We start from the raw sequence: 15189 nt of genomic DNA, 5'->3' as shown, positions 1-15189 counted from the left end.
ACTAAAACAGCCTTTTCTTTCTCTATTCACTGCTTTCTCTCTCTTCCAGCAGAGTTTCATCCAGGGTGGTACTTCAAGCTTACCATGCAGCTGAAGGTGACTTCGAACTTCTGATCCTCTTTCCTCATCAATATCGAGTCCACTGAAGAGTTCCCAGTACTGATATTAAAGACAAGTACCACAGGGGCTGGAGAGATGGCTCAGAGGTTAAGAGCATTGCCTATTCTTCCAAAGGTCCTGAGTTCAATTCCCAGCAACCACATGGTGGTTCACAACCATCTGTAATGAGGTCTGGTACCCTCTTCTGACCTGTGGGCATACACACAGACAGAATATTGTATACATGATAAATAAATAAATATTAAAAAAAAAAGACAAGTACCACAATACCAGGTTTATCTGGTGCTGGGGATCAAACTTTTTTTTAAAAAAAGAATTTTTCTGAGACAGGGCATCTCTGTGTAATGGGTCTGGCTGGAACTCACTAGGTAGACCAGGCTGGCCTTGAACTCAGAGATCCGCCTACTTCTGCCTCCCAAGTTGGGATTAAAGGCGTGCGCCACCACCGCCCGGCCATCACTGTCATTCTAATTGCTGTTTAGTGAGAGATTAAGCTATCATAATTTCTTAGGGTTGAACGTTTCACCGTTTAGCCTCCAGGAACCCATAGGAAGTCGAAGGTTCAAAAGAGCACAAAAGAGAGAGTGACAGTATTCTTTCCAAGTAAGAAGGACCATGTGGCCAGTGAAGTCAGAAGTGGCTGTCTAGATATATGAAGGGTATTTAGAATAGCATCTAAGGTTGAGACAATGTCTGTGTAAAGACAATGACCTGCTACAACTTCTGAGGAGACAAACCATCCTGTGGGCAGAGTCTAAGGCACAAGAGAGTCGATGGCTGGTAATAAATCCAGAGGGGAGAGGACCTGATCAAACTTACCAAGATAGAGCACAATGAACAATTCTCCACCCCCTAGCTTTCCTTCTGTTTAGGTCTTCTTAATATCCATGAATACTTAGGAAAGTCATTTAATACTCTAAATCTTGTGTTTTTGCTTCTGTTGAATGATTTATTAGTGACAAAAGATGATATACAGAAATCACCCCTTAGGTGCTTATCAAACAAATGTTACTTCCTTCTCCTAGCCTCTATAACCGTTTATTTCAGCACCATGGCTACTGGTCAGTCCAAAGGCAGTGCAGTTTCCATTTCGGACACAAGAGGGAGTCTGAGATTAAACCTTTGCAGAGGGCCACAGCGCCTCCACATCAACCACCCTTAGCAGGCGCTCTGACTTATTTGATATAGACTAGCACTAATAACTGCTCTTCAATTCCATAGAAATATATCTGGAGGAAAAAATCTTTGGTGAACAGAACACAGTGTATTTAGCTATAAGAGCTGTCAGTGTTTTTTAGTTTTTTTTTTTTTTTTTTTTTTTTTGGTTTTTCGAGACAGGGTTTCTCTGTGGTTTTGGAGCCTGTCCTGGAACTAGCTCTGTAGACCAGGCTGGTCTCGAACTCACAGAGATCCGCCTGCCTCTGCCTCCCACGTGCTGGGATTAAAGGCGTGCGCCACCACCGCCCGACAGTTTCACTATGTAGCCTTGGCTGGAACATCTCTTTATGTACCACTTCCTTGTGTAATACCTTTGAACTTAATTCCCTTAAGGAGCCCACAGACTATTCAGATCCTCACGTTGCAGTGAGAAACGCAATAACATTAACTAGCAAATGTTAGGTTTAAACCCAGGCCTGTGGGTCTTAGAACTGATTCTACTCATTATATTTATTTTAGATCAAGTCCCACATTTGACAGAGAGGGTCCATGGATGAGTGGCTGGTGACGACCAATGAGATAGAGAGAGGACTCCGTAGGGCGGGCTCACAGACACGGAGGGACCGAGAGGACTCCGTAGGGCAGGCTCACAGACACCGAGGACCCCAGAGGACTCCGTAGGGCAGGCTCACAGACACTGAGGACCCCAGAGGACTCTGTAGGGTGGACTCACAGACACGGAGGGACCGAGAGGACTCCGTAGGGCGGGCTCACAGACACGGAGGACCCGAGAGGACTCCGTAGGGTGGACTCACAGACACTGAGGACCCCAGAGGACTCTGTAGGGTGCACTCACTCACAGACACGGAGGAACCGAGAGGACTCTGCAGGGTGGGCTCACAGACACGGAGGACCCCAGAGGACTCTGTAGAGTGTGCTCACAGACACGGAGGGACCGAGAGGACTCCATAGGGTGGGCTCACAGACACGGAGGACCCGAGAGGGCTCTGTAGGGTGGGCTCACAGACACGGAGGATTCCAGAGGACTCTGTAGGGTGTGCTCACAGACACGGAGGACCCCAGAGGACTCCGTACGGTGGACTCACAGACATGGAGGACCCGAGAGGACTCTGCAGGGTGGACTCACAGACATGGAGGACCCAAGCACAGACTGTAGTCCAGAGTCACTGCTGTGTATGTACTGCAGGCGACGGGCCCTTGAGTGTCAGTCATTTAGCCATGGTGACCCTGGAAGAATCACTTATCCTCTCCACATTGATTTCCTCATGCTGCAAATGAGTCGATCCCTTCTCACCTGTCAGGTCCCACTGTCACTCTCTCACAGAGGATCTCCTTGCTTATCGTTCTAAAACAGCCCCCTTCGCCAGTCACTGTCTTTCCCTTTACTTTTTTTCCCCCTGAGTCGGGATCTCATGTAATGCAGGTTGGCAGGTTTTCACCACCACGTCCTGGTTATGTGGTACTGGGGACAGAACTCAGGACCTCGTGCATGTTAGGCAAGCACTCTACCAGCCGAGTTACCCTCCCAACTCTCTACCCTATCATCTTGTGTGACTAAGACCTCACATATGTTTCTTATTATGTGAAAATCCCCTATGCATTGTGTTTATTTATGTTTGTTTTACTCCTAGGAGTCTAGCTTCTCCTAGGTAATGTCTATGTGCTTTGTGCCTAGAACGCTGATTGGCAAATACTAAGTGATCAATAAAATCTTAGTGGAATGGATGGATGGATGGATGGATGGATGGATGGATGGATGGATGGATGATATAATGGCCAAGAAGTAGGAACAGAGGGTTGACATGGCTATGTCAGAAAGATTTTAATAAGGACAACTTCCCAATAAATAGCAATTAACCCAAAGCAAAGCAGCCACCTAGGAGAGGTGGCTCCCACATCTTCAGAAGGGAGCTTGTTGAGACTGTGGCTTTGCTTGGGAAAGGCTGACTTGAGTATCCTCTGGTTCCTCGATACAATTGCAAGTATTGAATTAAAACCTTGATTGCAGAATGCTGTCTACTCTCCTTGTTAAATTATAGACCATCTATTCTCTCTGCTTGGTAGCGGCAATGAAGGAGGTCCTGGGGGTGGGAGAGGCAGAGACAAAGGAGGTGACAGTGGTGGATTCGGGCTGAAATGATGGTGGGGTTGACTTGAGCAAAATCAATTAATGCAACTGTGAAGAACCATCACAGGGCAGTAACCGCCTTTTCCCTTGGGACCCTGCTCTCCTCTACAGAACCCCACTGTCCCTGGGACTTTTCTTCCTTTCCTTTAGGTTGTGTTAATTTCCTTTCTCCCCATCTACATCAAATAGTCATCAAATCTTGTCCTTACATCACATAGTGTCTCCGAACTCAGGCCTTATCTTTTAAAAGAAACTACCTCGCCAGCTTTTATTCTGTTTTCCTTACTCCAAATATCTTAGAACATCTAATCCATTCTCTACTATATAGGCTAAGATCTTTCAAAATATGAATGTTACCAAACCCTACCTCCGATAAAACCCTACAAGAGCTCTGTACTTTCCTGGTCATCAAGTACATCACCCTTGGTGCTGATCTCAGGGCCTGGCTGACCTCTCCTGAATCACTCATCACCTGTTCCTCCTGGGCTTCCAAAATCAAGGTTCTCTGAGATTCCCTCAAGACCATTTACTACCTCACGGGTCTTTGTGCATACTGGCCCATCTATCTGGACTGTTTTTCTGAGCAGTTAATGCCAACTGCTCCTTAAATTTCAAGTCTATATCCCAGGCCTAAGATCTCAGGATCCTCACTACTGACTTACCCTACTATGTGAAAACGGCTATGTTTGCCCAGCACGCCTTAGTTTCTTCTCCTGGTTCTGTGACAAATTACCCTGACCAAAGCAACCTAAGGGACATACGGTCAATCTCAGCCTCACAGTTCAGTATGGAGGGGAGGTCAAAGCAGCAGGAGCTTAGAACAGCCACTCACAGTACATCCATGGACAGAGAGTGACAAACACTGTTCTCAGCCTGCCTTCTCCATCCACACAGCGTAGCATTCCATCCCTGGGCAATGGTGCCACCCACAGAGGCTAGGTCTTCCCAAGAGATCATGAACCAGTTATTGCTTGTGCCCATCTAAGATGCTGTGGTCTGTTCCCCTCTTCATAGGCTTACCATGGAAGTCAGAGATGCCAGGTGTGAAACTCCTTGCAAGTATTTATGAGCATATTTATTCAGCAGATGATCCCTCCACTCTTCCAAAGACGATCCAGGAGGTGCTGTGTGAGCAGTGGTCAGACACTGAAGTCCTCTGGGTCAGGAACCATGAGTGTGTATTAGTGAACTTTCCACTTCTAGGTCAAATGTTTGTAAATATATCAATTTACAATGCAAAAAGCTTTATTCTGGAAGTCAAGACCATGACAGATTTGGTCCTGTGGCCAGAGTATGTAGTATAGAATGAAATTGCTTAGCTCACGGCCAGATCCCTAAAGAGGAAAGAAAGGCTGAGAGTCCCTTTCTCCCCATTGGAAGGTGTCCCGGTGATCTTAAGACTTCCCACTAGGCTGGTCTTCCTAAGTTAGTTTGTTTAACATCAACTTGACACAAGCTAGAGTAATTTGGGAAGAGGGACTCACAACTGAAAAAATGCCGCCATAAGACTGGCCCATAGGCAAGTCTGTCAGGCATTGTCTTGATTAATGATTGACATGGGAGGGCCCAGCCACTGTAGGTGGTGCCACCCCTAAGCAGGTGATCCTGGTTGTACAAGTAACAGCATGCCTTTATGGCTTCTGCTCAGACTTCCTTTGGTGATGTACTGTGATGTAGAAGTCTAAGCGAAATCAACCCTTTCCTCCCCAAGTTGCTTTGGTCATGGTGTTTGTTACAGCAATAGAGACCCCAGCTAAGACCCTTTCACTGTCTCCAATAGCACCACTGTAGGAACCAAGCCTTTACTATAGCAATCCATGAGAAATAGCTCGGATTAAAGTTGTATCAAGGGGTTTAGGAGATACTTGTATCAAGTGAATGCCATTCCAGGGAGGGGAAAAAAACTTATGTAGACTCATGGAGATGTTACAGAGCAGGTCATAATCAGAGCACACCCAATAGTTTAATGTGGATACAGGTCTACACATGAGGGGTATGTGGCTATGTAAGAGCCATGTGTTCATGTTAAAGAGATGGGATTTGGAGGAGAGCAGTGGAGTTTCTAAGAAGGACGTAAGAAGAGGCCTCTGGGGCCATGTGGGTTGTGGTATAGGCAATACTGACGGCTCTAGCAAGAGGAGGACAGTAAGGAGGCTTTAACCACAGAATCGAAAGGAAGGGACGGCATGAAGAACTCCCGGTAAGTACAATAGACTGGCCCAGGCGAAGGATTAGCAGAGCCGGCAAGTGAGTGGGAGGAGCAGTGGGTGTTTGCTGGGTTCTGGTCACTTGAGTATCTACATGGCAAATGTTTTCTGTGTTTATCTCACATTTGATCCCTGATGGCAGTGCCATGTTATGGTGATGGGGCAGAGTTCTAGGTGCACATTTTAACCATGCCAACTTCATCAGGAGATGGAAACAGGGAGAATGGACCTTCAAGGTCATTCATTTTGCAGATGGAGATGCTGGCACACAGCGAAAACACAGGAGGTAGTGTTGGAGATACCCGTCGTTTGTGTGGTCACTTAAATCTGCTTCATCTTCTGATTTGAATGAAGGCCATGAGTTGTTCACGCCCCTGCTTATGTGCTGTGACTTGGGCTCCATCCCAATCACAGGTGGAATTTATTTCTCCCTCTTCTTGAATCTGACTGGGCTTGGGCTTGTCTTAACTAATAGCTGTAAATGAGATTTCTGAGACTAAATTTTTATTTTATTTTTTAATCATTTTTTAAAATCTAATTTTATGTGCATTGGTGTGAGGGTGTCAGACTTCCCGGAACTGGCACAGCAGACAGTGATGAGCTGTCATGTGGTTGCTGGGAATTGAATCTGAGTCTTCTGGAAGAGCATCCAGTGCTCTCCACTGCTGAGCCATCTCTCAAGCAAGTCTCAATCCTCTGCGACTTTAGGATATGTCCTCCACCTTTACCCTCTTGGAATGCCATCACAAGGCTACTGTGTGATTGATCCAGACGACTGTGTGTGAGGCTCCATGGAGAATTGTGGTGCCCTGTCCTCGGCCAGCATCCTCGGACAGACTTTCCGACTGAATGCATCTTACAAGTGAGCACATACGACACTAGGAAAGGGGTCATCCAGCCAACCTCAGAACTGTGATAAATAATAAATGATCAGTGTTCCAAGCAATTGAATTCGGGAGCTCTTTGTTATGGCTGGAGTAACTTCTCCGTTCATTCCAAATGGCGGCTACTCACGCTGCCGCCTGCTCTGGGTACAATTCTCGTTTTATGAGAAGCATCCGTTTTATGTCTCACGTAAACACTGCCACCCTGAAGCACTGATTTCTCTATCCTAGCAATTAGAAGAAATTTAAGGCAGTTTTGTTTGTGGAAATCTTAATGTTAATGGTATCCACTGAAGGCTGCTACGAGTCCAATAGGAAATGTTCTGAGCCTGGACACAGACTAGAAGACCTTATACCTGGTTCTTCCATTCACCAAGTGTGTAATCTATTTCTTGCCTATAAAAGGGGTTTGACTCCCTGGGAGTGATTTGTAGTGTGGGTTTACCTGTACTCTGAGTTTCTAAAAAAAGTATGGCAGGTAAGGAACAAACAGATAGGGTATGGAGAGTCTATTTAGTGGGTATAAGGGTAAGGAGGTATGAGGGGAACAGAGAGAAAAAGAGAGATAGAGGAACAGAGAGAGAGGGAAGAGGAGGGGAGGAGGGTGGCAGAGGCTGCCTCTATAGAAGAAGAGTGGGCAGAGACAGAGAGCAAGGGAAGGGGCCTGGAGACCATCTTGCCTTGGCCAGGAAGTGGGGGGGGATTGGAGTGGGTGGAGCTTGTCTCTTAAAGGGACAGGGTACTCAGGTGACAGGGCAGGCCAGTATAATTATAATTATAACTATAACAAGTGTACCTTAAAAATGAGGGTATGAGCAGGTAGGTACTTTGCATGGTTATATTGAGAATGAATGTATTTCCGTGATTATAATTGATAGTCATTTTTTGTTGTTGTTGTTGTTGTTGTTTTGGTTTTTCGAGACAAGGTTTCTCTATAGCTTTGGAGTCTGCCCTAGAACCAGCTCTTGTAGACCAGGTTGGCCTCGAACCCACAGAGATCTGCCTGCCTCTGCCTCCCGAGTGCTGGGATTAAAGGCGTGTTCCACCACCACCGGACTTTGATAGCCAATTTGATTCAAGGCAAAAGGTGGAATTTTGTCTTTCTTCCCATTTTTTCTTGGGCATTTGGATCTAGAAATAATGACAATCTAAAGTAATTTGATTTAGTTTGTTCTTCTCTGCGTGGGTCAAGCTCCAGTGAACAGGGACGTAAATGAGACAACCCAAACGCGAGGGTCATCTTTTCATTCCCTTAAGAGCTAGGTGAAATGGGCTTGGACCTCGTTTTCACATTTTATAAATCTCGTAATTTCAAACTTCCCCACATGGTTTCTGCAAATTCTGTGAGCTTTTTATTGTCAGCCCTGCCTCCAGCTATTTTTTTCAATTAGGGCTCGCTCAACATCCACACATCCCCTTCTCAGAAAACATCCCTGGGTCTTTCATAAAGCCTCCAGGGTCACAGGAGGTGTCCCATCATCTGCATGACAAACCACATCTCTCCCAGGACTGCACCTGTACTTGTTGACCTTCCTCAAACAGAGCTGGGAGGTGGCTGTGGAAGGGTAGGGGTGGGGATGGAGGGATGTGCGGGCTTCTTCTGTCTCTGATCTGTGTAATAGTTACCTTTATACTGACTTTAAAAAAAGTGTGTGTGTGTGTGTGTGTGTGTATGTACACATGCGTGTTAAGGTACATGTGAAGTCAGAGGACAACCTCAGGTGGCAATCCTCTCCTTCCACCCAGCTTTGACACAGGGTCTCTTGTTTGAGGCTGCAAATGCCTGGAGTTCTCCGTCCTCCACCTCCTGTCTCACTGTAGAAGCAGAGGGATCACAGACTGGTCTTACTGTGTCTGGCTTTGCCTGAATTTGGTCCTCGTGCTTCTGGGCAAGCGCTTCACCCACTGAGCCATCTCAAGCCATGCACGACGACTGACTTCCTTACTCATTTTCTTTTTCTTCTCCCTCCTCTATCACTTCCTCTTATTTTGCTGAGTGAATTCCAAATTCTTTTCTCCTCTTTTTGTTTGTTTGTTTTGTTTTTGTAGCTTTGGAGCCTGTCCTGGAACTAGCTCTCGTAGTCCAGGCTCGTCTTGAACTCACATAGATCCACCTACCTCTGCCTCCTGAGTGCTGGGACTAACAGCATGTGCCACCACCGCCTGGCTCTGTTTGTTTTTTAAAACAGCAATTTGGTCACCCAATTTCCTAAACTTACATTTGTCAAGGCCAGACATTGAAGAAAAGGATCTTCTATGCACTGGGACTCGTGCTTCTAAGAAGGCAGTTGTGGTTAGAAATGGCATTTTTCTGCCGTTATAACCACAGCATTTCATATTTATTGAGTGCTTGCTGTGTGCCTGGCACTCTGTCAAGAGCTGTTCGGAATCATTTTCTCGTACGATCGCCACAACAATTCTGAGGCAGTTTTTGGTATTGATTTTCCTAAAGATAAGAAAGGGGTGCATGTGTCAGAAAAATGAGGTAATTGACCCAAAATCACTCAGCCAGCAAGTAGTAGAATAAAGATAAAGAAAACTATAGTCTGTGTGGGTCCAAGCCTGTGCTCTTTCTCCTCCATTTTCATGGCCTTTCAGGGGGGAGAGGAGTGAGCAATCAGACCTGAGGCTATATGAAAGCAATGCCATCTGCTCTCATATTGTTTGACAACTTTGAAAGGGTTGTTTTCTATGTTATCTCATTGTTCCTGTGAAGAATGGCTAGTTATTTCAAACTGGATATGATGGATAGCGAGAAAATAAAATTAGGCCTTGTGGGAGCAAGTTCAGCTTAGGGTGTTCTGTTTTGAGGCTATCGGGGTTGTAGGTGCGTAGGAGGGTCAGGTGTGACTGTAGGTGTCAGTGTGAAGTCACGTGAAGAAGAGGCGGAGAGATGGTCAAGACACCCCATAAGTAACTGAAGCCACCAGGAGGATGATGGGGCCACAGCCAGTGAAAACCATGCCAGAGGCTGAGATCTTCAGGCTGTCAGGAGCGATGAGGGGTCAGTGGTGAGGAACCGTAGAGGATGATAAGGCTGGGGGCAAAGGAGAGCCATGCTGCCCTACCTCCTGGTGTTAATGATGTGGAGAAGATGACTTACCTTCTGCAGAGGGCTGCTGTGGAGGCCGTGTCCCAGAGGAGGATACGCTTTTTGTAAAGATAAAGAGGTCACCTGAGGGGGGCTGGAGAGATGGCTCAGTGGTTAAGAGCATTGCCTGCTCTTCCAAAGATCCTGAGTTCAATTCCCAGCAACCACATGGTGGCTCACAACCATCTGTAAAGAGGTCTGGTGCCCTCTTTTGGCCTGCAGACATGCATGCACACAGAATATTGTATATATAATAAATAAATATTTAACAAATAAAAAAAAAAGAGGTCACCTGAGGACTCCAGAGATGCGTCCAGAACTGGGGTTCTAGAGGTCAAACAGGGTGGGGGGGTCCTAATAAGCAGTGTAAGGACCATGAGTCCAAAGGAGAGGACAGAGGGCACATCTGGGCTGTTCCCTGGGCTGCTGAGAAACACCGTATACAAGTTTTCATGGAACAGAGAAAAATCTGGCTTTGTAACCCGACTCTAAGATCTGGGGTAGGGATGACTATGGAAAAGAACAACGCTGGGTGATGGTGATGCATATCTTTAATCCCAGCACTCGGGAGGCAGAGGCAGGTGGATCTCTGAGTTCGAGGCCAGCCTGGTCTACAGAGTGAGCTCTAGGACAGCCAAGACTGCACAGACAAACTTTGTCTTGAAAAATCAAAATCAAAAACAAAAACAAAGAAAACAAACAAAAAACAAAATGAGAAGAAAAGAAAAGGACAAGGAGGGACTGGAGAGATGGCTCAGTGGTTAAGAGCATTGGCTGCTCTTCTAGAGGACCTGGGTTCAATTCCCAACACCCACATGGCAGCTCACAGCTGTAACTTCTGTTCCAGGGAATCTGACATCCTCACACAGACATACATGCAGGCAAAACACCAATGTCCATAAATAAATAAATAAATAAATTATTTTTAAAAAGAAAGAAGAAAGACTGTGAGTTCGAGACCAGCCTGGTCTACAAGAGCTAGTTCCAGGACAGGCTCCAAAACCACAGAGAAACCCTGTCTCGAAACCCCCCCCCAAAAAAAAAAAAAAGAAGAAAGAAAAGGAAAATTACTCTAGACCCAACCTGTCAATCCAGTGACCTCAGGAAAATGAGAAATGAAGTCCGTACTGGGATTTGAAGGTCAGGTGCTATATACACCTCTTGAACATACCACTCCTGGGAGAGTGGGCCCTCCTAAGACTCAGACAAGAACATAAAGCACCCCAGTTGGCAGCCCCCACGGCTGGTAACAGGGAATCAGTGACAGTTCTTTTAACGAGGTTGATGACATTTCAAAAGGTTACTCAGGCCACTGCTCTAGGGGGTGGAGAGAAGAGGCAGGAATTGGAAAGCATTAGTCCCTGAACCATATTGCAGAGAAAAGGAAACGGAAGAGGAAGGACAGGCTATATTCAGATGGTATCATTAGCAGACTCAAAGGTCACGGATCATGAAGGGATGGATGTGTGGGGCAGAGGATGACATCCAACTTCCTTTCTTAGCTTCCACCTGTAGACAGGCATGCTCCCTCCTTGAGTATTTATGAAAAACGGAATAAAGCATTTGGAAATAGCAAAACCCGACATCATCATCATCTACATTATTACCAAAGCCCCCTGAACGCCCAGTTAGTGCAGACTACAGAACGTGGGCTGAGAATTAGGGCAGATTGTAATAGTCACCCAGATATAAGAGGGCCTGGGGCTCCCAAGAAATCCTGGATTCCCTACACCTGCCAGGGACAGAGGGGCGGGGCAAGTCTTACAGGGTTCCGCCCAGGGGCGGGGCCTGGACCCAGCGGGAACCCAGCCCATTTCCAGCCAGAGCCTAAGCCCTCGGTAGCCGAAGTGGGAACCAGACCCTCCCCGCCCGCCTCTCGCCCACCGCCAGCAGCAGGTGCGACAGTCCAGCTACACCGTCCGGGAGCCGGCTCCTGTCCGAGGTAAGGGGCGCGGCCCCGAGCAGCTGGAGAACCGAGTGCAAGGCAGCCTAGGGGACTCGGAGAGGGGCTGCGGGAGGCCGCCAGGGACCCGCACAGCAGTAGAGCAGGAGCGCGGGCCTCGCACCCGGGATCCCAGGTCCGCCGGGGATCAGCGACCGCTGGGGTTCGGGGGCAGATGAGCAGCAACTGCAGGCAATGAGGGATGGCTGGAGGCATCTAGCCGCGGGAGAGGGTACCAGGCTGCTGAGGGCAGTGGAGGGGTACTGAGAGGATGGAGGGAAGGCAAGAGAGATGGGGGTGTGCAGGTGGAGAGCTGGGGTGGGCCAGAGGGGCTTGAGTAAGGGCTGAAAGGAAGGGGCGCAGGGCAGGAGCAGGTGTCTGGTCAGGTGGAGAATTAGGGCTTCTGGAACGTGAGTGTGGTTTAACTGGGAGTGAAAGGGTACAGAATCGAGCCCATGTCGGGGGGTCTCGGTGGATGGAGACATTGGGGTGGGGCTTGGAGGGGACAAACTTGAATGTAGGCCAAGGTGGGGAAGTCAACCGGGTCTGTCCCACCCGCAGAGGGAGTGGCAGGAACTAGGTAGGGGAGAGCGTCGTGGCCCTGCATATGAGCGAGGGGTACCTGAGTTCTGGTCAGCAATGGAGCAGGGTCTTGCTGCTGGAAGCAGAGGAACCTTGAAGGAACTTGGAGAGTCAGGTTGTGGGGGTGATGGGTCCGGTTAGGGAGGCGGCCACATGTGGGTGAGGTGGAAAATGTTAAGAGGTTGAATACAGCCGTGGCACTGGCTGTGTCTTGGCTCTTCACAGCATGAGTACAGCAGGCGCTGGACCAGACTACAGTGCCGACTGGTGTCGTGGGCAAGAAGAAAACAGTGAACTGAAAAAATCATCCTCATGTAACTCTATCTTGGCATCTAAGCGTGGAAGAGACTTTGAGAGGGCAGGATGACAGCCTCTAGAGCCAGCAGAGGTGCGGAGTGGGCTTCTCATCCCTCCTTCCCAGAATTCAGACGAAAAGCTGTAGATTATAAACAGTGTGTGTGTGTGTGCGCGCGCATGTGCACGTGCATGAGCATGCAGGTGCATACCCTCATACTAGCAGATAGAGCACACTCATTCTGTGCCTCAGAACCGAAGAGGAGAGCCCTTGCTACCCAAGCCTGAGGACTTAAGTTGAAAGCCTCAGCGTGTTAGAACCTGGTATGATCGCTCTGCCTGGAAGCCCAGCTGTGGGGGCAGAGACAGAGACGTTAAGACCCCTGGAGCTTGAAATTTGATTGTCTCAAAAAATAAAGTGGCAGGGCTGAGAAGATGACTCATCAGGAAGGAGCACTTGTTGCTCTTGTGGAGGACAAGGGCTCCGTTCTTAGGAAGAGCATGTGGCTCACAACCACCCTAATTCCAGCCCCAGAGGACTCTGACCGACACCTTCTTCTGACCTCAACAGGCGCCAGGCACTAGCATGGTGCACATACAGACACATGGGCAAGACATTCATACACATAAAAAAAAAATTAAGTCCATCTAAAAGAAAAAAACCAAGGTGGAGAGCAATAGAGAAAGATACCAGTGCCCTCCTCTAGCCTCGGCATGCGCAGGGGTAAAAGTGCCTCTATCCATAAACTGCTCACACACACACACACACACACACACACACACATACACTGCACAAAATAAAACTAAATAAAAACAAAAGAGGAAGACCATGGAAGTTGGGAAAGGCCACCTGTGGGAGTCAGGAGCCGTAGTAGGCAGATGGGTCAGCGAAGTCTCTTGGATGCTAAAGATGTAGTTAGCGCTAGAGTAAGGCATGCTCCTACCAGAAGAGCAGCATGGGAAAGGTGCAGGATTGTGAAAGGAACCATCAGCAATGGAGAATGCACTCACGAGGCCCCTGCTCCATCCCTGCAGAGTTCAGGGAGGGCCTGGCAAAGCTGTGGGTGTGTGGTGACTGTGGACTGGGTGAGTGAGTGAGCGGTGGAGGTAAGACTCAAGGAGAACAGCGTGAGTTGACAAGAGTTTTTTAGACTGTAAAGCACAGTACCAGAGAAGCCACTGTCACTACACAGTGTGCTATGCAGCTGTAATGGTACCCCTGGCTAGCTCCTTCCGGTCAGAAGGAAGGAAAGCAACGTGCATCAAGTTTTGATTGTGTGAAGCTAGAATGCTTCTGAAGCAACTAGCAGAATGTTTAGTGTTTAGTAATCTTCAATAAATGGTAGCTGTCACGAGAGTGTCTCTGTGGCTCTAAGAGGCCTGGGAAAGCAGTGAGCCTGGGCTCCGTTGGTGGTGGCAGGCTGGCAGTCGGAAATGGTCTAAAGAAAGAGCAAATTGTGAAAGTGTGATTTGGGGGAAGATAGCATATGATGGAACAAGATCCACACATAGGCCCAATTCCCTTTAAAAGGTTTTCAAATTTGTAAAAGTTATTATTATTTTGTGTTTGTGTGTGTGTTTGTGTCTCTGTGTGTGTACATGACATGTGTAGGGGGCAGTGAGTGTGCCACACTGAAGACGAGGCGGTCAGAAGACAACTTGACGGGGTCACTTCTCCCCTTCCACCTTTACTCTCTTCCAGTTGCTCCTGAGCTATCCTGATCACCTCCAGCTGCCTCCTTCCTCCATTAATAAATGTTCCATGAGGAGGGCAGAGGGTGACATTCACCAGGCTTCTCCTGCGTTCCGTGTGCTATGTTAAATGCATCTTCTGCATTACCTACAGTCTTCCCAAGGAAGCTTGTTTAACTGTGCTAGTCATGTGACTTTCCTTATCTGGGTAATAATACAGAAATGATAGAACAGGACACTGAATCTAATTGACTTGATTTTGAACACCAAACTAAGATGACTTGATGGGAAATGCACACACACACACACACACACCACACACACACACACACACAAAGCTAACAAGCCGTCTCAGGGGGTAAAGGACTGCAGCCATGGCTGATGACTTGAGCTTGCTCCTGAGACCCACGTGGTGGAAAGAGAGGACCTGCTTCTGCAAGCTGACCTCTGACCTCTTCCACAGGAACATAGTGACACATGTGTACTTACATGCATACACACGAAATAAGTATTTTTTAAACTAAGAGGTTTATAAAGCTCAAAGGGTAGACCAGCTGGCCCTGGAGAATCTTCCTGTCTCTGCCTCCCCAGCACTGGGGATTACAAGCACAAGCCACCATGTTCAGCAGTTTTGCTCAGATCCCGGGTATTGAACTCATGTCCTTGTGCTTCTGGGGCAAGCGTTTTACTAACTGACTAATCCATCCTCCCAGATCCTGTAAAACATTCATTCACATGCTGACTTTAAAGTGTAAAAAATAGTTCTAAAAAGCCATTTTATTCACTTATTTTATAAAGCAGAAACCGAGGCCAGGGTGTGATTTGCCTATAGTTGGATAATTACTGTGAGAGCTGGGCCCAAGCCAGGTCCCTCAGACTTAAAGCCGTGATGAGTCTTCAGACTCCATCAGAAAAGCACACCCATTCCCCCTGCACTCCATTTACCAAGTCCATCTCTTCCTGCAGGACTGGGGTCTCTTTCCTTCTTGCTCGCTCCTTTCCTAACAGAAGTCAATGTCTTCCTTAGCTGTGTATTTTTTGCTGCCCATGAGACTGAAAGGGTTATGGTT

The 15189-nt window shown here is 47.6% G+C and overlaps 1 protein-coding gene across 1 annotated transcript in view; it reads left to right on the top strand.

The window, feature by feature from the left end:
• The first annotated feature begins 11414 nt into the window (after positions 1-11414).
• The window catches only part of Rab3b (RAB3B, member RAS oncogene family), a 65201-nt gene continuing 61426 nt past the window's right edge, over positions 11415-15189 (top strand). Inside the window, exon 1 of the mRNA XM_057784633.1 lies at positions 11415-11551. The gene's annotated coding sequence lies outside the window, so the exon portion shown is untranslated. The remainder of the gene's footprint in view (positions 11552-15189) is intronic.

The sequence above is a fragment of the Chionomys nivalis genome, chromosome 11 (genome assembly GCF_950005125.1).
Source record: "Chionomys nivalis chromosome 11, mChiNiv1.1, whole genome shotgun sequence".
Classification (NCBI taxonomy): domain Eukaryota; kingdom Metazoa; phylum Chordata; class Mammalia; order Rodentia; family Cricetidae; genus Chionomys; species Chionomys nivalis.
This window is presented reverse-complemented; position numbering and strand designations above follow the sequence as displayed.